This window comes from Lissotriton vulgaris, chromosome 6 (genome assembly GCF_964263255.1).
Source record: "Lissotriton vulgaris chromosome 6, aLisVul1.2, whole genome shotgun sequence".
In the NCBI taxonomy this organism is placed as follows: domain Eukaryota; kingdom Metazoa; phylum Chordata; class Amphibia; order Caudata; family Salamandridae; genus Lissotriton; species Lissotriton vulgaris.
In genome coordinates this window covers 76473722-76495913 of record NC_141694.1, presented here as the reverse complement: position 1 = coordinate 76495913, position 22192 = coordinate 76473722, and the positions used below count along the sequence as shown (strand labels likewise).

The 22192-nt window shown below is 44.7% G+C and overlaps 1 protein-coding gene across 1 annotated transcript in view; it reads left to right on the top strand.

Annotated features, from left to right (window-relative positions):
* The window catches only part of LOC147706821 (ATP-binding cassette sub-family C member 10-like), a 1330844-nt gene that overhangs the window by 898937 nt on the left and 409715 nt on the right, over positions 1-22192 (top strand).

Sequence of the window (22192 nt, the reverse complement as noted above, 5' to 3'; positions counted from 1 at the left end):
GAAGAGATACTTGTTTCATGAGTTCAGAGGAGAATGGCTGTCCATTATCTGAGTACACGACACGGGGCAAGCCGTATCATGGAAAGAATTCACGAACCAACTGCTTGGCAGTGGTTACAGCAGTATAATCTGAGACTGGGTACGCTTCTGTCCATCTAGATAGGGCACATACAACTACAAGGACATATTTGAATCCTCGACATCTGTCCATCTGAATATAATCCATCTGGAGGACTTCAAAAGGGTGGTCAGGAGGATGAAATCCACCTTGTTCCACGGGAATGCCTTTGCCTGGATTGAACTGACAACAGATCATACAGGTACGTACTTTCTTTTTCGCTGCTGCACGTAAATGCTTGTTGAACCAGATGTTCTGTATGCTGTCTAACATGGCTTTTTCTCCTAAGTGTGCTGGGCTATGTGCGGTATTAATGATAACCTGAACCATGGAGTCGGGGAGAAACCATGTGGTTTTTCCTTTTGTCATCCATCCCTGATCAGTCTGGACCCCTCCTAGTTCAATCCATTTCTTGATTTCGTCTGATGTGGCATGTGTCTGTATGTCGAGTACATCTTGTGTGGGATCCTTGACTGACATGCAAGTTGTCAGTGATGATACTTCAGTCTTTGTCGTGTCAGATGGAATGTCTGTCTGAGTCTGAGCTGTAAGTTTGGCTGTTCGATCTGCCAGGTCGTTACCCTGGGAAATAGTGTCAGTGACTTTCGTATGTGCTTTGCACTTCATGATGGCTATGGCTGTAGGCAAGTGTATCGCATCTAACAGAGCCTGAATGAGGGGACCGTGCTGTATCTTGGCACCGTGGGAGGTCAGAAAACCTCTCTCTTGCCAGAGGACTCCAAAGTCGTGTACGACTCCGAATGCATACTGTGAATCTGTGTATATGTTTACTTTCAGGTTCTTGGCTCGTATACAGGCTTGGGTTAGAGCAATGAGCTCTGCTGCTTGGGCAGACAAGGTGTCAATACGTTGTGTTTCTATAACTTCAGTATCAGTGGTCACTGCATATGCGGCCACTAACTCTCCTGTGCTTGTTCTCATGCATGAACCGTCCACATATAGTGTCAGGTCTGGATCGGGTAATGCGATGCCTGTCAAGTCTTGTCTTGGCTTCGTCACTGTGTTAATCACTTCCACACAGTCATGTGGTGCAGGATCTGATGTACTTGAGGGTAAAAGTGTAGCTGGGTTAAGGACGTTACAACGTCTGATCTCTATGTGTGGCTGGAACAATGTCAGTTCATACCCTGTCAGTCTCGCTATAGTCAGGTGCTGTGTCTGTGTCCGATTCAAGAGAACTTCCACTGAGTGTGGAACATGTACTGTCAGGGGATGTCCTAACACTATGGAATCACTTTGTCTGATTGCTAGAGCTGTGGCTGCAACTGATTTCAGGCACGCAGGCAAAGCCTGGGCCACGGGATCCAATGTACTAGAAAAATAAGCACAAGGCTTGTGTTTTCCTGCCTGGTCTTGTGTGAGCACAGATAATGCTGTGCCATCGCGTTCCGTAACAAAAAGTGTAAAAGGTTTGCAGTAACATGGTGTCGCTAAAACTGGTGCTTGACATAGAGCTTTCTTCAGCTCATCAAAAGCAAGGGTATGTTCCTGAGTCACACGACGTCGCTGCGGGTGTTTCGTCAGGACGAGGGCTGTGGATGGGTGCCGGCCGCTTTATCAAGAACGGCCTACTGGGATACAGTGCCCACACCCTCTTCCATTGGACTAACAGGACCTTCAGTCCATCACCAGTTCTTTTTTTGACTCAGCATACGGGCTGAGACATTCATATCAGCAAGGTGGCATGACTCTCTATACCATCCAAGAACTCCAAGGATATTTTTCCTCTGTTGCCCGCTAGCAACCCTATATTAAGACCTATGCTTGTAAAATCAACCTCTGAAAGAACTACTATATAACAGGATTACAGTAGCCGGGAAGGTGACCCCTGGACCCCGCTTCCTCATATATTCTTCCCCATATGCGACGTCCAACTGACTTAAAGCCCTGAAGAAGTCCCAGTTTGGGACGAAACGCGTCGGCTGTATGTGTTTTATTGCCTTTTGAAAATAAAGATTTAAAGAAGAACTTCAACAACTCTGAGGAATACCTTCTTATTGTGCTTAAACGTCGTTTGCACTTATTGTTCCATGTTTTGTGGTGCACCTTTGCGGTTGTTTGATCTGAATTAAAATTCCCTAGGGAATAGGCACGGTGATGATGGGTGCCATTCAGTGTGCACACAACCCCCTTGATTAAACTTAAGGGTTAAGATACCTCACGGGGGAAAGCTAGTCAGGTGCTTACTCTAGGAAGGGTCCATCATTTGTTCAGTATTTTCCAAGGGAGGACAGTCGAAGTCGCTGCCTCCTGTGTTGTCAACTGTATGAGTGGTTTGGCTAGAAATGCATATTGGGGAATCCATTGTCTGCAGTAAGAGGTGAGGCCAATGAAGGCCCGTACTTCCTTTTGTGTCCTGGGCTGTGGGAGATGTGCAATTAACTGAATACGGTCTGGTGTCAGCTGTCTACCCCTCTTGGACAGCAAGTGACCTAGGTATACAACTTGCTGGACACAGAATTGTAACTTTGAAGGGGACACCTTGTGCCCCTTTTCTGCCAGGAAGTATAAGACTGTCAGTGATGCACGCTCGCAGTCTCGTTCTGTCCGCGCTGTGATCAAAAGATCATCAACGTATTGGAGTAGTGCAGTGTCAGTAGGCATGTGAATACTGTCTAGCTGTCTTTTCAGTGCTTGACTGTAAATACTAGGGCTTTCTGTGAACCCTTGAGGAGCTCTTGTAAATTTGAAGCTTCGGCCATTTAAACAGAATCCGAAAAGGTATTGGCTTTCCGGATGGATGGGGACACTAAAGAAGGCGTTCTTGAGATCTATTACAGTGAAGAACGTCGCTTCGGAATCAATGGCAGTCAATAGAGAAGAAATGTCTGGGACCACTGGGTACTGGGGTATTATGCATTTGTTTAATTCCCGGAGGTCAATCACCAGTCTGTAGACCGGTGGTGCATTTGGGTCAGTCCGTTTGAGAATCGGAATGATAGGGGAATTGCATACATTGGAATCAGTTTCTACGACCACTCCTTGTGCAATGAGTTTGTCAACAATTTTCAGTAATGCTACTACAGCATCAGGTGGTAACTTGTATTGTCGGATTCGTGGCAGTACGACTCCTCGCTTGAGTGTAACACGGTATGGTGTAATGTTCATGTAACCTACATCAGTCGGACCTTTCGCCCATAAGTGTGGTGGTACATTCTGAAGTCTTGGGTCAAAATCTCTCAACACATAATGTCCTTTAAAATCACGTAAAAACAATCTCACTCCTTCCGGAGAACAACAAATCACTGCTCCTAGTTCTTTCAATGTTTTGATACCAAGCAAGTTTTCTGGACATGATTTCGTAAGCAACAAGTCTGTAGTACGGGACAATGGACCAACTCCTAGGGAAACTGGCTTTGACACTTCGTTAACAATAGGCTTTCCTGAAAATCTCAGGGAAATATTCTGTGAGCCTGAGAGGGGTGCCCCTGGAACCTCGTCGTGACTGATGGTAGTTCTGCTCGCCCCTGTATCAATCAGAAATTTTCTGTCCTTTCCTAATACATGACTATGCACATAGGGACCCTCTTGATCTACAGGAACCTCAATAAGGGGCAAGCCAACCTCCCTCTCTAGGCTGTTTCATGAGTACTGTTGATAATCAGGGTAATCTGACTGTGCATACTGGTACATTTGTTGTGTGACATGTTGTGCGGCAGCAATAGGTTGGGGTACGGCTACTGTCTGTTGCGTGTTCTGCGGGACATGTTCCTGTCTAGGAGGACGCGGTCTTTCTTTTGTCTTGCCTGTAGCTATATTATGTTTCAGGACAGTACATTCATTTATATAGTGACCTGGCTGCTTACAGTAGTTGCAATTTCCTTTGACAGGTGCTGTGCCCTTTCTCTGACCATCGGCTGGAACTGATTGAGCGACTAGTACTTTCATTTTCGTATCTGTCATGCATCTCTTTTCGTGTTCTTGTTCTTCTCTAATTCTGTTCTGGTGATACTGCAGCATTTGTAACATTTGGGAAGGGCTATTAGCTTGCCAGGTACTTTCGATCTTTAATACTCTATTTTTAATCTGGGGTAAGGAATTCTCTACTAATTTGGTCACAAAAAGATGTGGATACGATTCACTACTTGTCTTTAGGCCGCTATTAATAATAAAACATTTTTCAAATCTAGAATAGAAGTCACTAGTGTCTTCATCTTGTTTCTGTTTGCAGGCTGAAATGGCATCCCAATCTTCCTTTTTAGTAATCAATAATCTCGGCAAAACCTGAATCAATAGCTCGGGTAATTCTTTAACTTTATCCCCGAGACCAGTACCAGGGGTTCGTGTATTATCCTCGTTTTCTAATTCTGCCCAGTTAATCTTTTTCTCTCCCACCTCCCACTCTTTTTCTTTGAGTTTTTAGTAAATGCCTGCAGGTAACAGGACTTTCAACATTTTAATCGTGTCAGCATATGTATACTCCCCCATACGGAGCATGTCTTTTAATTCACGGTGAAACCCTGCTGGATCTTTATCATGACAGGGCAGTAATTTTTTCATTTCCAATAATTCCATTTTTGTCAAGGGAGTGTAAACGTATACTCGTTGAAGCGCACCCCTGTCAGTTCTAACGGGATGAACCTCTCGTAAGGGATTCTGTCTGTCTATATAAAAAGGTTTTTCTTTCTCTGTGTGGAGCAGGAACAAAATGTGGGGTCAGGAAAGTCATGTACTTATGTCGTTGTTCTAGTATGACATTAATTAATTCGGTACCTAGACCTCTCCATCTGGTTAGGAGTAAATCTTCCAATAATTTATACAGGGGACCTGGATCAGAATGCTGATTCTCGTACAATGTGATGAGATGTTGAATCATGTACATCCCAGCTAAACGCTGAACTTCCGGAGGAAGACTCAGAAATGTCTGTGCTACTACATCATCCTTATATATATTAGAATTGCCGGCCCATTGTACTGCTGACCGGGCTAGTTCCTGTTCATGCATGGTACTAAGTTCGCTACTCCCTACTCGTCTTTTCAATATTTGGTCCGTGGCTTGGAATATGTGTTCAAGGGAATACTGTTCTGGTATTGGAGAGGGAGAGCGTTTATTGTAATCTAGACGCATGGGTCTGTCAACTGGTCTTGCCCTACCTACGTAATTTATTTTACTTGGGTTCTCAGTTACTAAATCATCGTCCTCTGAAACTTCATCGTCTTCTCTCTCAGCTTCTTTCTCATGTATATCAAGAATTTCTTTACGAATTTTCCTGTACATGCTTTCTACACTACTCTGTTTATCATGTTTACCAGCAGCTATGTTGTCACTCCAGTTTGTCAGGACTTTAGTTACTTCCTTACCTGGCTGGTCCCGCCCTCTGATCAAACAATTAATCAAAAACTGTAGGAGCATACGTTGAAGCTCCACCTTTCTATGTACCATGGCCTCGTGAATACTTTCTGGTCCCTCCCCCGTTCTGATGAAGTGGTAGATTTTGTCTAAGTGCCCTTTCATGTCTGGTAAAATAAGCAAATAATCTGCAACACGTCTTAAACGTATTGAATATATAAGCATAGCACCCTCTCCTGGTACGGGATCATATATACAATCGGTAAGGTACTGTCTAAGGGATTGAAAAGTAGCTGCTTTAGGCGTGTGTTGTAGTGCTAACTTTCGTAGTGATGATCGTTTTAACGGAGGTGGTGTGGAGGGACCCCCTCCCGCTGCTCCTAGACTGGAATCGCCTTGGCTTGAATCGGCTTTTACTGGCTGCGCTGTCGCTGGTAATGCAGGTTGATCCTGTGCTACGGGTGCTGGGAGAAAAGGATTCGGAGGGGGGTTGGTAGCAGGAGGAACAGTGGGGGAATTCGTATTATCAACTGGGTTGGGAGGAGGATTAGTAGGAGGTACACGTACGTTTACATACTCTGGAGCAGCGTCATCTAAATAAGAAGAAAGAAAAATGTCCGCTGCGGTCTGTTTATGACTACGGGATTTAGTCGGGATCAGTGGTGTCGGCAAGTTACTGGGTAATTCCGGGGTCACTTTAGGTAGGCCCTCGGCGAGAAGGGGATACATGCCTTTAATAAGGGCATTTCTTTGTCGGTCTAATTGTTCTGCTCTCACTCGTTCACCTTCTTCTAGTAATTCTTTTTCCTTGGCTTTTCCTGATGCTTCTCTACTTCTTTCTGCTTTCTGTATTTCTTTCTCTGTTCTTCTATGCGCTTCTTTACGCCACAATTCTATGGCATCTTTCTGGGATTGTCTGGCTTTCTTTTTCCACAGTGCTTCCTCTACTCTCATGATGCAATCAGCATCCCATGTCCCTGAGACAGGCCATCTATATTTTTCTTCCAGGTCTTTAGTGTAATCCACCCATAAATCTAAGTACAGTATGGCATCTAAGCCATGTTTGTGGTACATAAAGTGTCCAGGAGTGTCCCTTGGCGGGACGGGAACTGGCTCTTCGAGTATCCCTTTCCTAGTCCCTATCTGACGTAATTTCGAAAACAGCAGCATGTTTGTACTGATTTGAACGAAAACACAATAAGCACAATAATAGACTGCAAACACTCACTCATACCACGACATTAAAACATTACAGATACTACCTGGTACATAGAATAACACAATTCTGAAATAATCGGAAAATACAATACTATACTGGATGCACTGCTAGAACAGTACAGTCATACCGGTCCCATAAAGAGACACGTCATACCGCATCCACCGAAATGGACACGTCTATACCGGGTCTGTGTACCCAGACCCGTCTTGACCGGGCTCAAATAAATGAACTTGTCTAGATGCGTTCCCAACAATGGTCCTCACCGGGAAGCAAAACTGAAGGCCACTGGACTGGACTGCTACGGCGTCTGGTACTGCTGCTTCTGCTACGCATGCGCCTCGGAACAGGTGGGCCTCGGGATACCTCGGACCTTGCTCTCTCGGTTTGGGCTCTGGTCGGGATGGTCCGCAATCCTCACCGCCTCGTGTGGATGCCTCGTCGCAGTCTCCGTCTCCTCCGTGGGCCTGAGGGAGTTAGCAGGAAAACCCGCGGATGTGCACAATGGGTCCGTCACGGCTGTAGAAGGGGTCAAGGGGCTGCGCTTACATCGCCGGCGCGTGGGGAAGGGGACTAGTCCCTATTCGAGCGCCAGAAACGTCGTAAATATAATTTATCTAGTCATTTTTCTATACATTAATATCAATAAGGATAGCTCATAAAATGAGAGGCAGAGTCCGTGGTGTCCGAGTTCAAAAGGGCTTTAATTCAATGGCTCGAGCCAGGGGAGAATCGGGTTCCATCACCACTAAGGTTCAGGAAGGGATATCTAACGCTTTATTAACATTACACATTATATATAGTAAAAGCCACATAATTGCAATGAATACAGTAGGCGGAACACTCCAGGCGGAGCAAGTGAGAAAGAGAGAGATAGGACCACATGGGCGTGAAAGAAGGCGTGTAAATAGGCGTACACGAAGGTGTTCACTCGATGAGTCATATGAGTGTCACAGGTGGGTGGATGCATAGAGAGGTCTGCAGAGTCAGCAGAAACCTTTACCCTACATGTGCGCGCAACTGGCCATGACGTGAAAATGACGTGTAACTGGAGAGAGCTGGGGGTTGACTTTAGCACTAGTAGAGGAGACTGGAGTCTGGGAAGTCAGAGCGACCTGTACCTTGGCATATCTGATATCTTATGTTTGGAGGATGTATTGTCTGAAGTAAAGGTCTCTCGAACAGAGGCCGTTCATCACTGAATGCTAGTGGGTGCATATATTTCTACGTGCATTGCGCATGGGGCCATGGGCTTACTATGGTAACAGGTTCAGTAAATCACGTATATGGAGACAGGAAGGCTAGGCCCTATGCTCTGCAGGCGGAAAATGTTTACCTATTTCACTAGACTGGAATGTGTTTCTGTGGAGGCAGAGCAGATAACTGTAGGCAAAATATCGTCTTGGCAGGCAGGCAGGCCAGGCCGGGCACTTCTCGGCTGGAAAGGAGTGGGGGAGAGGTCAGGGATGCATACCTAAACTGCAGCTTTCAGAGACAGAAGAGGCTCGGAGCCTGAATTCAGGGCCTGGCTCGACTGGGCCACAAAAACGTGGGTATCTCGATGTTAAAACGTGTACCATGTGAATGCATTGGCAACGTAGGCCTTAAGGCTGAATTATCGTTTCGTTCATGTTAACGTTGGACGCAAATGCAAATGCGTCTTCATTTCGGCCAAAAAGGGAAAGTGCATGGATGTCATGCATATATACTACACATTGGGGTACACGTAGGGGATACATAGGTCATATAAAATTCCATTTTCCTCAAGATGATGTCTCCATTCTTCGCAAGCCCTCTTGATGGCTAGCAATTCCTTATCGGTAATACTGTAGTTGACTTCACAGGAGGACAACTTACGAGAGTAATACACCACAGGATGCAGTTGTCCTGTTTCCGGATTTCTCTGGGAAAGAATGCCTCCTATAGCGTAGTATGATGCATCCGTTTCCATAATGTATGGTTGACTCGCATCTGGATGACAGAGAATGGGCGCAGTCACAAAACATGTCTTTAGAGTTCGAAAAGCATCTTCCGCTGAATCGGTCCACTTGAAAGTAGCTCCTTTCTTCAACAAAAAGGTTAACGGTTGTATGATCCTGGAGAAGTCTTTTATAAACCTTCTGTAAAAGTTCGCAAAACCTAAAAAGCTCTGCAAAGCTTTTACGGTTGAAGGCGATTCCCACTGGTTAATAGCTTGTGTTTTATTTTTGTCCATTTGAATTCCATTAGGGCTGATGACATAACCCAGGAACTCCACTTCTCTGGTATGAAACAAGCACTTCTCAAGCTTCGCGTACAACTCATGTTGTTGCAATCGTTCTAGTACTTCCGTCACATGATGGACGTGTTCTTCTCTCATAGATGAATATATCAATATATCGTCTATATAGACTATACAGGACACATCCAATAATCCTCGCAAAACTTCATCCATGAAGAATTGGAACGCCGCCTTCCATTCGTCTCCTCTGCGAACACGCACTAAATGATAGGCTCCCGTCAAATCCAACTTGGTGAAGATTCTAGCGTCTTTTAACTGATCCAACAAGACCGGAATCAAAGGCAACGGATACCTGTTCTTTCTGGTAACTTTGTTAATTGCCCTATAGTCGATACAGCTTCTTAGGCCACTTTCCTTTTTTGGAATAAAAAACAAAGGTGACGAAGCTGGAGACGAAGAAGGACGGATAAATCCGGATTCCAACATTTTCTTCAGATATTGTTGTAAATAAACATTTTCAGCTTCCGTAAGAGCATAAACTCTACTACACGGGATGTTAGCTCCAGGTTCCAAGTCGATGACACAATCATAATCCCGATGTATGGGTAGTTTGCTGGCTTCTCTTTCACTGAAGACTTCTTGGTATTTCTGGTATACCTCAGGAAGAGTGGTAATTGCATTGACTCCCAACGCTCTACTTCCAGACGCCAACGCACCTGCAGGTGTTTCCAGTTGGATTTCCTCTCGAGGAGGCGTTGGTGTACAATGTTCAGTGCAATATGTTGAGCTCAAGGTAATGGAACGAGCAGCCCACTTGACCATAGCGTCATGTTGTGTTAGCCAAGGCATACCCAAGATCAATCTAAAATGAGGAGCGTCAATCAAATCAAAGGATATGCGTTCATAATGCTCACGGCCGACTTGCATCACCAAAGGACAGGTATGATAACACACGGGTCCTGAAGTTAAATCCGATCCATCTACTGCCTTCACCGCTTCTGGTACTTCTTTTTCGATGCAAGGGATTCCCAACCTCTTGGCATATTGGACATCAATGAAGTTACCCGTTGCTCCGGAATCAAGCATGGCATGCACCATTACCGGTATTTCCCCAAGCCAGGTAAGGGTAACACATAAATTCATATGGGGCACAGAAGGTTGCATGGTGTTAGCTATTGCATGAGAGACCTCATTTACTCCATCACAGCTCAAACCAAAGGCCTCTGATTTGGTTGCGCTTTCTCGTTTCCCGACTCCGAAGAAGGGTATTCCACCGCAGGTATATTTCGTATACTCTTTGTTTTAGCCTTGCAGTCTCTGATAAAATGTCCAGGCTTTCCGCAATACATGCAAAGCTTTTGGTTACGTCTTCGCGTTCTTTCTTCGGCGCTCAATGGACCTCTGACTCCTCCTATCTGCATAGGTTCAGACGTGTCAGCAGTGGATGCTTCCTCCGTATTCACTCTCGGTTTCGACACTGGAAAACGCCAGTCATAGCGATGTTTATCGCCCTTTCGTTCTTGTAACCGGTGATCCAGTTGTATAGTGAGGTCTATCAGTTCTTCACAACAAGTGGGCATGTTCACCACCTGAGCAAGTACATCCTTCAATTCCCCTCTCAGTCCTTGATAAAACAAGGATACGCGCTTAGCAGAAGGCCAATCAGTCTCGACAACAAGACGGTTGAAGTGGGTAATGTATGTTAATAAATCTAATGACCCTTGTTTGAGAGTGAATAATTCTCGATCCAGAGATAGCATATGAGCCTTGCGATCAAACAACTTGCGCATTTCATCGCAAAAATCATCAAATCTAGCTAGCATAGGATCATTTTTCTCAATCAATGGAAAAGACCAACTGGCAGCGTTGCCCCCCAAGTAGGACAGCATAAAAGCGGTCTTCGAATGATCATCGGGAAAAACGGAGGGTTTGCACATAAAGTGCAACTTGCACTGCCCTAAAAAGGTGCTAAACTTCCGGGGATCTCCCAAAAACCTCTCAGACGGTACCAAAGGTAATTGAACAGGTTGTATAATCTGTATAGTAGATGGAGCCAGTGCTCCAGGAGCTAAATGAGAAGATGCTTGGACAGGGGGGAGTAAAGTGGCCTCCCTAATGTACTGTTTCCCAGCAGTTCTAACTTGGGCCAGACCTTCCACATCACGTCTAAGAGCCCCCATCTCATTCCGCATATCATGGTTCTCCCCTCTCACTGTGTCTACCTCTACACGTAAGGCAGTTAAAGAGTCCAACACGGTCTGCAATACAGTGTTGCTATCCATCGCTCTGGCCGCAAGAGAACGTGGGCTTGTCACTCTGTCACAATTAAAGCAGGATAACTAACCTTAATAGCCAGATGCAGCAGGAGCGATGTCGTTGCCTTATTCCTTCCTCCTTAGGAACGGTCCCCCAGACGAGCCATCAATGTAACTCTCCTCTAGGACAACCCCTTACCCCTCCCAGGGAAGGGGAAAAAATGGAGAAAATAAATAAAACAGGCGGGCAGCCTAAACCATCTACAGCAGGTGAGGACAGAATAATTGTTCCTTCTTCCTTCGTTTGCTACAGCAGTGGTCTGCAGGGATACACAAGAAAACACAGGTAAATGCACACCCCCTCCATATACAAGCGAACAGACTAAGAGGACTAATGTACACACATATACTCACAGTTCTGAACTGCCACACCACTCCAAGATACGTAAATAATGAAGCAGAAGAAGATAAAGAAAGTAAAACTAAACCAAAGGGAATTGGGCTCCAGATTGAAAGCAAAATCCTAGTCCCCAATGCACATCCAAGACTAATGTGCTTTTTTCTTCTGAAGTCTATATTCTATAGCCTGTTATAGTGTCTCTGTGCTCCATACGTTATTCAGAATCTTTGAAACCACAAGCCCAGCTTTTTAACTAACGTTGTTCACAAGATACCAGGATGCAGTCCGAGGTATGAATCCCAAATGAACGAGTACAGCGTAGGAAAAAATAACACAGAAGCAGCCGCTTCTATCAATGAGACGAGAGCCCTCAGCGTTCCCACGTTGTTCACAAAAACAAAAGACTCAGCGTTCGCATACCCGAGTAAACGGCAGCCGCCGTCTCGGATTGGTATGCAGTTTCTGGAATTTCAACGCGGCTCCGTCGAACTCACCACCGCGGCTCCGGAGCAGCTCCGTCTGAATGCTCAGCGCGGCTCCGGGTCAGAGTTAATGCAAGGCGCCGTGCATCAGGGCGAGTTACCGCACAGCCTCTCACGGTCCAAGGCTTCTGTGAATCCAAATACCAGTGACACGAGGCAGCAAACAGGAAAGTCACTGGAAACGTAGTACCAAGAATGAAGAATACACAGGTCAGGCTCTAAGTGACAAGCACTGGCAAAGAGTAAAGAAAGAAAAGATATAGACCCCAACACACAACTAACACAAACAACAGACTGGACTGCGGGCATTCTGGGAACTGTAGTCCAGTCTTCACTGGCCTGAAACGTGACATATACTCTGAAATGCGTTGGGTGGAGATTTCCCTGTTTTATGCTGTCTGGAGAATATGAATTAATTTGGATTAAGCCTCCAGTTAGATGCTACCCGATGTGAGTGCATATCATCTTTTTTGTCACGGCTGAGCCAAAAGATGTGGTTTTGATATATTTATATATACATATATGTTCAAGGCATATGAGCTGCAGATTACACACTATGCATACATTGCCACCTAGTGTTGGGCCCAGATGTTTGCAGTTGTTTTTGTCCTGAAAAGTCTTTGGAAGTCACGAGATAGGTGACTCCTCCTTTTGATTACACTGCGCATGGGCAATCGGCTCCATCCTTAGATGTTTTTTTTTCCGCCATTGGGCTTGGATGTGCTTCCTGCGCTCTGGTTTGGAACCAATTCTTCTTCGGAACGCAATCCTCACCCTTTTCGACGGTATTGTCTCAAACACGTTCCCAATCAACGCGAATCTTAACAAATTTGAAGTCTTTGATTCCGGTCGTCGACGAAGGCCTTCGGGCCTACCTGGGCCTTATCTTCTGGCTCATTGAAAGGACGCCATTCAAGCAGTATCCTCAATGTGGGTCGAAGTTTCCCTCCCCACGTTTATCTTCATGAGGTGTGCAACCTTTGCCTCTCACCGGAGCAGGAGGCCAGAGACTGTTCCGCTTGCGCCTTCTTCCTCTCCAAGAAGACAATTCTGGACCAACAAGCTCGAAGGACCATGGCTCGCTAGTCATCTTCGATCCCAGACGACATATTCCAAGAGGGCCCCCACATCCCAGAACAGGAACGAGTCGAACATGGCATCGTCAGCAACTCCGAGGCCGAGGACTCAGATATCGAGGACATCACTCCGGCACAGCGGGTCGTAAATACAGACGTCGACCCGACCCTTCCTCGACACCCTTGAAAAAGGTTTTGGTCACACCTTCAACTTCGGGCCCAGGTGCACACAGAGAGACTGCTTCCCATGCCTAGCCTTCGGGCCCGGTAAAGAAGCCTACTAAGCCTCTAGGCGACTCGGGCTCGAGTCAGCTTACCCCCGGTACCCGCACACACCTACCGGCACCGAAAAAGAAGCCATCTTCTTCCTCATCCACGCGAGCTGCTTCCGCATCTAAGCACTCAGCGCCAAAGACTGGCATCAGCTCCTCGGCACCAAAAACACACTCGGAGCCGAGCAAAAACCTGCCACCAAATGGCCCCGACTCCCATGGCTCGGAGCTGAAAAAGGCCTCGGAAATGAAAAAGGTCTCGGAACCGAAAAAACTACACGTTCCACTGGTCAAAGACAATGCAAAAGAGCACATTTCAGAACCAAAAGACGCTACCGGTTTGATGCCAAAAAAGCCTACAGAACCGTAGACCTCGGCACGAAGGATCTACGTCCCTCAGAGGAACTATTTCATCCAGATCCTACCCAAAAAACTTTGTAAAGGATCCCAAAAATGGTCAATTGACTCTTAGTTCTGAAAAAACGACCACTAGAGGTGCCTGCACCAGCTCCTCATCCTAAGAAGAAGGACATTGCAACCTCTCCTCTAAGAATACCTTCTCCTCCTCCTCCTCCTCCACCACCTCCTCCCCGCCACATCACTCCCCTACACTATCTCCTACTCCAATAGAAGATGATGATGACGGGGATAAGACTTCTGATGACACAGGAGGAGGTGCAGATAATGAGCCACTAGATAATCATAGTCCTCCTGGCTCACCTGACCCTTGGGATGATTATTGCACCCCAGACGTCCCTAACATGCCACAAGATGGTATATACTTCTCCAGGCCTTCCCCACCAGAGGACGCTATGGGCTTTAACCAACTTGTCCATAGAGCTGCCCAATACCATGGGGTTGACCTACACACACCCCCAGTGGAGGAAAATTTCCTCATGGATTCTTTTGACACCACACAAAAGTCCACCTTAATTTTACCCATTCTTAAGGGGGTCATTAAGCATGCGCCAGAAGAAATTCAAAGATCCAGTCAGGGCTCAAGTCATCAACCCCCAAATTGAGAAAAAGTATAAGGCTGCCCCCTCAGATCCAGCCTACATTAAAATGCCCGCACCACTAGACTCCCTTGTAGTCTCTAATGCGTGAAAAAGAGCCAATTCCCAAACATCAGGTGAGGGCCCCCCCCCACCAGATAAAGAGTTTAAACTCCTGGACGCCTTCTGCAAACGAACGGCGTCACAGGACACAAACATATGCCGCATCGCCAATACTCAAGCACTGTTAGCAAGGTACGACAGGGCACATTATGATGAGCTGAAATCCATAATGCAGCACCTTCTATACAAATATAAAAATAGGGCCAATGAACTTATACAATAGGGTAAAACTATCACCAATACCTCTATTTGTTGTGCCCTAGATGCGGCAGATACAGCTTCAAGGGCAATTAACACCAGTGTCCTTTTGCGTAGGCATACCTGGCTACGTATTTCAGGGTTCAAACCTGAGGTCCAAAGTGCCATTCTCAATCAACCATTTGATGAGCAACACCAATTTGGGCCTAATGTGGACGTATCACTTGAGAAAATGAAAAAGGATACTGACACAGCTAAATCTATGGGAGCCTTGCAGTCGCAAGCCCCCAGACTCTCCTTTTGTCTCTCATCATACAGAATTACCACCATAGGATACTCCTCTGACAGTCCCTCCACTTCTTACAAAACCCCTACCCAATCCACCATCAGAAGGGGTTACCAAAGTGGGGGTTATAGGGGTAACAATACCAAAGGCAGGTGCAAAACTAACAACTCCCGCTCTGCCTCCATCCCTGCCAATGACTTCCCTCCTCTTCCCCCACAACATTCCCCTCCATTCATTGGAAGACTGCAACAATTCCTTCGTGTCTGGATCAACATCACATCAGACAGGTGGGTGCGACAAATAATTCAATCAGGTTACTATCTCGAACTAACATCTACCCCCAAACTTTCCACCCAAACAATGCCCCATTTCACAAAAACATTTGCTACTTCTTAGGCAGGAGGTAATATCCCTCCTTCAAAAAAGTGCAATAGAACCAGTTCCACTACATCAACAAAACAAGGGAGTTTACTCCCTGTACTTTCTTATCCCAAAGAAGGACGGCTCTGTAAGGCCCATTCTAGACCCCAGACCGCTAAACCTGTACATACAATCAGACCACTTCCACATGGTCACACTCGAGCAGGTCCTTCCTCTTCTTTTACAAAACAACATCCTTGCCATTATAGATCTCAAGGACGCCTATTTCCACATTCCCATTCACACAGCTCACAAAAAGTATCTCAGATTGTTGTAAATTAATCTAGGACCCTAGTCTAATTTTTTTGGTTAATGCCCTTATATAGGTATAAATTACCCGATCCTTGTATAGGCATAGAAATCATTACCATATTTGGACTGAGCCTATACAGCCCAAATACGGCAAGGCTACTTCCACTAAGTTCCAAGAATCAACAATGATTTCTTAAAAAAATCCGCCTTCAGCAGCTAGGGACTTCCCCTTGCCTGAATACTAATTTATCTAGGAAATCATGGAGTTTTCAAAGAACTGAGTCTTTGAGTGACGTTATTAAGTCCAATCATACGTCAAACTCTGCACCTTCAAAGTATAAATATGCCTACATTTGCCCAAACAAACACACAGTGGTTTGGAGCAGATCGACTAACTACTTGCCCGACACCCTGCAGCAGCAAGTGCCGAAGGAATCCGACCCTCCAGCTGACACACTGAGAGACGCTGTCTTTTCTCCTGCAGAGAAATCCAGCTCCAGTGTTTCCAGGCTACCCTTGCGGGTTGCTGGGAAATCGAGTCCTGAGAGAGAGATACAAGACCTCCTTCATTCTAAAACCAAGGTACGGAGCTGATTAGGCCCTTGGAGAATTTTGGATATATCCTTGGCAGAGAAATACTAAACTTAAGCTACTCCTCACCTACTTCTTCCCTTGTACTAGACTTAGGTTAGGTACACCAGGGTAGGCGTATTTTAGAAGCACCAGTTGAGTATTTTTAGTCATTATTTTATTAATGTATGTATTTCATACTTTTTAGGCAACTTATGGCTTAGAAACCATCGGCCACATGCATCAATGTAAGGTTTTGCGATTCCTTATTTGCGAAAATTAGGGAATCGCAAATAAGGAATCGCAAAACGGGATGCATCAATTTATTCGCATAATTTTTGCGAATCGGTAAAAATCGCAATTCTTACCGAATCGCAAATATTATGCGAATTATAATTTGCGATTTCGCAATTCCCATTGATTCCTATGGGCCAAAAGGCCCATAGGAATCAATGGGAATGCATTGACATTGTGCGAATTTCAATTAGCGATTCGCAAAATGTTAATGCATTCCATGGGTGCGGGGGGGGGGTCCAAAGGACCCCCCTGCAACCCTGAAATGTATTTTAAAGTGCATGTTCCACACACACATGTCCTAAGGACATGCGTGTCTGTAACATGACAGTGTGTAAAATGCAATTTTGAGCATTTTAACACTTTTTCGCAAATTACCACGAGGTTCACCCTCGTGGTAATTTGCACCCCCTAATTGCGAATTCGAAATTTTAAAAGCAATCATGCATTGCTTTTAAGGAATCGCAAATTTGCGATTCCTTGAAAGCAATCGCATTTTTGGAATTCGCTAAAAATAGCGATTTTGCCAAAAATGTTTGATGCATCCCAAAAACCTATTTAGGAATCGCAAATGGCCGAATTTACCGATTTGCACCGTTTGCACTTCCTAAATAAGTTGATGCATGTGACCGTTAATCATGGTTTTACAGTACTACTTTATAATACTTTTCGTATTATATGCCCTGTACTTTATAACCAGTATTACGATTGTAGCAGTACATTTCTTATGCTTGAGAAAGAAGACTGTTCAATAAATACCTTTTATTGAAAACGCCCGTCTCTCTATTTTCTCAGCACCTCTGGTGAAACGAAGCATGCACGATTGACTGAGTAAAATAGTTATCTATTGTTTCCACGACTCTAGAGATTGATTTCTTATTCTTGGGAAACAAAGTTGTCATGTTTATGCAGTTGTCAGAAACAAATCCCTTCTTGTTTATTCGAGAAAGTTTCTAGTGACCTCTGAGCTAGCTGGCACTCACAATTAAGTTTAATATATACGATGGAGACCTAGCCAACCTCAGTCCTACATCTAAACTATAGTATATGTTATTCCAATACGCAGAGCCTATTGGGAATATAGGAACTACACTACATGGCGCCCAACATTTGGTAAGGCGATAATTTAATGCTAGATACTAAAGAAACCTAGTCGTGCTTTTCACGCAGACCCCTTTTTCCTGTAAAATACTCCAATAGACGTCTGGAGTGGGTAAAAGGTTAATATCTGCCAAAACTGAGTAGGACGAAAATCCTATATATTCGTTTTTGGTTTGTTCATCGTTGAAGGATACAGTGTTCCAAAACATTGTGCACCTAATCTTTGTTTCCTTGAAGCTTGCTCTGCAAACTTTCGGTCAACAAAATGTCGGAGAGTGATGACGAAAGGGAGAGAGCTAGAGCTGCAGCTCAAGCAGTCTTAGATGACACAAATCTCCAACAAGAGGACCCGGATGCAATAATCATCCCGGCGAATATAAGGAAAACCATAACTATAAAACTTATAGAAAATGGAGTAGCATCGAGAGTTGGTAAAATAACCTTTGTTATAGATGCACATGAATATCGGCAAACAGAGGTATTCTATTCATGGATTCTGTTTCCTATAGCAAATCCGGTAACACACGAGTTCCAATACTACAAAGTAGAGGAAACTCCAGCGGAATACGTTCCTTTCGAGGACGTTGAAATTCCATTAACTCACCAAGACCATCAGCTCTGGTTTAAAGGCGCCCTAAAACATCAAAATCACATTACCTGCTCGGTCCACTAGGTAGACCAGGAGCAACATGGCCGGTACTGGCCAGCTACACACCACATCCTGACATTAATGGAATGACAGGTCCAGAACTGTTAGCTCAGCTGAAACAGTTAATTAAAATACACAGACAATTGGTTCAATATGTCATGAGGGCTTAAACAGTCCAAACAGCTGTAAGGATTCCACAGCACACCCCTCGCCAGGGGAATACAAACAACATCACACCACAGACTATACAATCAGTCATTGGTAAATTGCCCACAAAGAGGGAACAAATTCCATTCTGGTTAGCTCAGAAAATTAATCAAATAGAGGCAGTATTCCCTGATAGTACACCTCATGAGAAACAAAGAATTCTGACAATCTGTTTACCAATGGGAATAGCACCACATGTGGAGGACTGTGACACTTGGGGTACATTCTTTGCTTCAATCTACACAAAAACACATGGTGTCCCGTCTATGGTGATAATACCACATGTTCTGAGGCAGATTCAAAATGAATATGGTCCAGAACCGGCCTTAAATCTAGGTATGAAATTACTGAAAGATTTCAAACAGGTCTCAGCTATATTATTAGCTAATATTAGAGGTGAAGCAGCATCTGTGGCAATCCGCAAAAAGTTAAAAGAAACAGATATAACAGACCGACCATATGAGCTTGCTTGAATTATTGAAAAATCTTATGAAGAATTAGGAAGAGATAGTTTGGGTGGGAAACCAGTAAAACCCAAATTAACAGAAAATCCTGAAAAGGTGTTTATTAAAAATAATCTCACTACTCCTAGAAAGAAGTGGGAAAATACTAAACAGACACTTGCTAAAGAGAAACGTTCTCAGTCCAGAGGGAGATCTCCCCAACGGGAGCCCTCTGAAAAAAGGTATAACCTTAGAAATAGGGATACTTTAAGAATACCTGATAGATATCCAGATACTGATACACGTTCCTCCCGTACCTTTCCTAGAAATCTGAGAGGCGAGGATGATCAGAACAGAAAGAGGAACGTGTGAAGTCCAAAGAAGAACAGCACGTTCCAAAAAATAAGAAAACTCAATTCACCAAAAAGAAGGTAGCAAGCGTAAAGATCAGTCATGCCGAGGATCTTGAGGACCCAACTCAAGAACGGGGAGTGGGCTAAGACAATGCTAGACAGCGCAGCAGAAGTCACCATAGTTTGCAAGATCTTGAAGGATCATCTGGAGACAGTGGACTTGAATGAATCCATTCAAGTTGAAACTGCAGACACCAGGGTTAGTGTACCCCACAAGTTATATGAAATAGCACTCCAGATGGAGGGGGACATAACTGGAAAAATAAGAGCACTCTTTTGAGAGAAGCTCTCTAAGGGCTATGACATTCTTTCCGGCTGAACAAGACTGGCCACCTGAATTTGTCAGGGAGTGCCCACATGGCGAAGAGATAATTATGCCAGCCTTCTCAAATCACATTCCAATTCATAAAAAATACACATATGCCAGAAAATGGGCAGCAGCTCAGGCTCCAGCATTATATAAAAATCATGTATGATGGGATGAGGACTCTCCTCACCATAAAATACAGTTAAAAAATCAACTTACTGCACAAAATCACTATCCAGTTAAGCAAGAAGCTAAAAAACAAGTCAGGGAGATTTTAAATCAACTTGAATACCAAGGGGTGATTGAAACATGCACCTCGTCAATGAACAATCCTTTGTTTCCTGTCTCTAAACCAGACAATTCATATCGTCTAGTATTGGATTATAGACATTTAAACTCCTGTTGCAAAACATTTGCAGTACAAAATGCACACAGTGCAGCATTGATGAATAACATTGTGCCGAAAAAATATAAAACCACATTAGATATTTCAAATGGGTTTTTCTGTCAAAATATTGCACTTGAAAGTAGGCATTTGACCGCTTTCTCAGTTATGGGGACACAGACACAATTTTGCCGTCTCCCCCAGGGATTCAAGAATAGTCCAGGGTTATTTTCAGCCAGAGTAACAGAGTTACTACAAACGTACGATGATGAGGCATTATCTTATGTCTATGACATCTATCTTACAGACGATGATTTGGACGTGCACTTGAAAAGCGTGAACACCATAACACTTGGGTTTGCATCTGAAGGGTATAAATTCAATTTTAAGAAATCACGAATTGCCCACCCCAGCGTCCTATTTCTAGGCTACAAGTTATCAAGTGAAGGCAAAAGCCTGGCAGCTAACTTTCTAGAGAAATGTGCGCTGCTTCAACCTCCAAAAACCGTGAAAAACTTACAGTCAATTCTAGGTTTCCTGAATTTTGGAAGAACTTATGTTCTGAATTACGCAGAAAGGGTTAAACCTCTCTACGAATTAATCAAACCTGATATTAAACCAACTAATTGGACTCAAAACCACACAGAAATTTTGCGTTCAGTGCAAACAGACATGTTAGCAAAAACACAGTGAGAAACACGCGACAATATGCGCAACCTTGTGATCCGAATCATCCCAGGAAGATGCAGATTCACATACCTGACCTTTAATGAAGGTGAAAAGGTACCAATAGCATACAAATCACACTTGTACACACAAGCTGAAATAAAATTCACTTCTGCAGAAAAAATTCTGACAGCGGTTCAAACTGCAGTAGCAAAAGAGAAAACTCCAGCACAGGGAAAACGAATAATGATTGTCAGACCTGTCCTGCCTTACAGGCAGTGATGAAAGCAAGCATTCCAAATGCAAAAGCTTTACATCCAAGATGGATACAATGGGTTAACTCTCTTGCTGCAACAGACGTTGAATACGTTTTTGACCCCTACTTGAAAACGCAAGAATTTTTACAATACAAACACGAATGTCCTCTGCCGACCAAGATTCTACCTCTAGAACATTACGGATGTAGAATCTTTACAGACGGATCAGCACAGCCCGCAATTGGGGGTAACAAGCCTCTAGTGCTGCGTGTGCGATTGTTAAAGGTCGCTGGCACGAAGGTACATTTATACCTATGGTCACTAAAACTCAATCACTCGGAGACTGTACAGCTCAGCGAGCTGAACTACAGGCTTTCAAGATGGCCGTTAAAAATACAGATCACGAATTCCCCACACTAATAGTGTGCGATTCATATTACTGCGTACAATCTTACAATGAGTATCTGCAGAACTGGGTTCAAAGCGGTTTCAAAGACGCAAAAGGTGGCACAATCATACATAAAAAGCTTTGGGAACAAGTAGTTCTTTTGCAGAAAGAACTACAAAAGACTCACGTGATTCATACACGGAGTCATCAGCGTGATGGCGTTCACGTTGCAGGGAATTTATTGGCTGATGAAGCCGCGAGGGCAGCTGTGCAAACGGCTTCAATAGCAGCAATCACTCGGTCAAAAATAAAAATAGACAGCGAAATAATGCAAGCTGTCACTGCTTGAATCAATCAACCAATCATGACATTTGTATAGCGCGCTACTCACCCGGTAGGGTCTCAAGGCGCTGGGGGAAGGGGTCCGCTACTGCTCGAAAAGCCAGGTCTTGAGTAGCTTCCTGAAGGAGAGATGGTCCTGGGTTCGCCGAAGGTGGATGGGGAGGGAGTTACATGTCTTGGCTGTCAGGTACGAGAAGGATCTTCCTCCGACGGTGGCTCTGCGGATGCGTGGGACGGCGGCGAGGGCGTGGCTGTTCGACCGCAGCTGACGGGTGGGCGTGTAGAAAGTCAGGCGGTTGTTGAGGTACTTGGGGCCTTGGTTGTGGAGGGCCTTGTGTGCGTGGGTGAGGAGTCTGAACGTGATCCTCTTGCTGACGGGGAGCCAATGCAGGTCTCTCAGGTGGCCGGAGATGTAGTTGTGTCGGGGGATGTCCAGGATGAGTCGTGCTGAGGCGTTCTGGAGTTTGGCTATGGTTCCGGCGTAGAGGGAGTTTCCGTAGTCCAGTCGGCTGTGACGAGTGCCTGGTTGACCGTCTTCCTGGTTT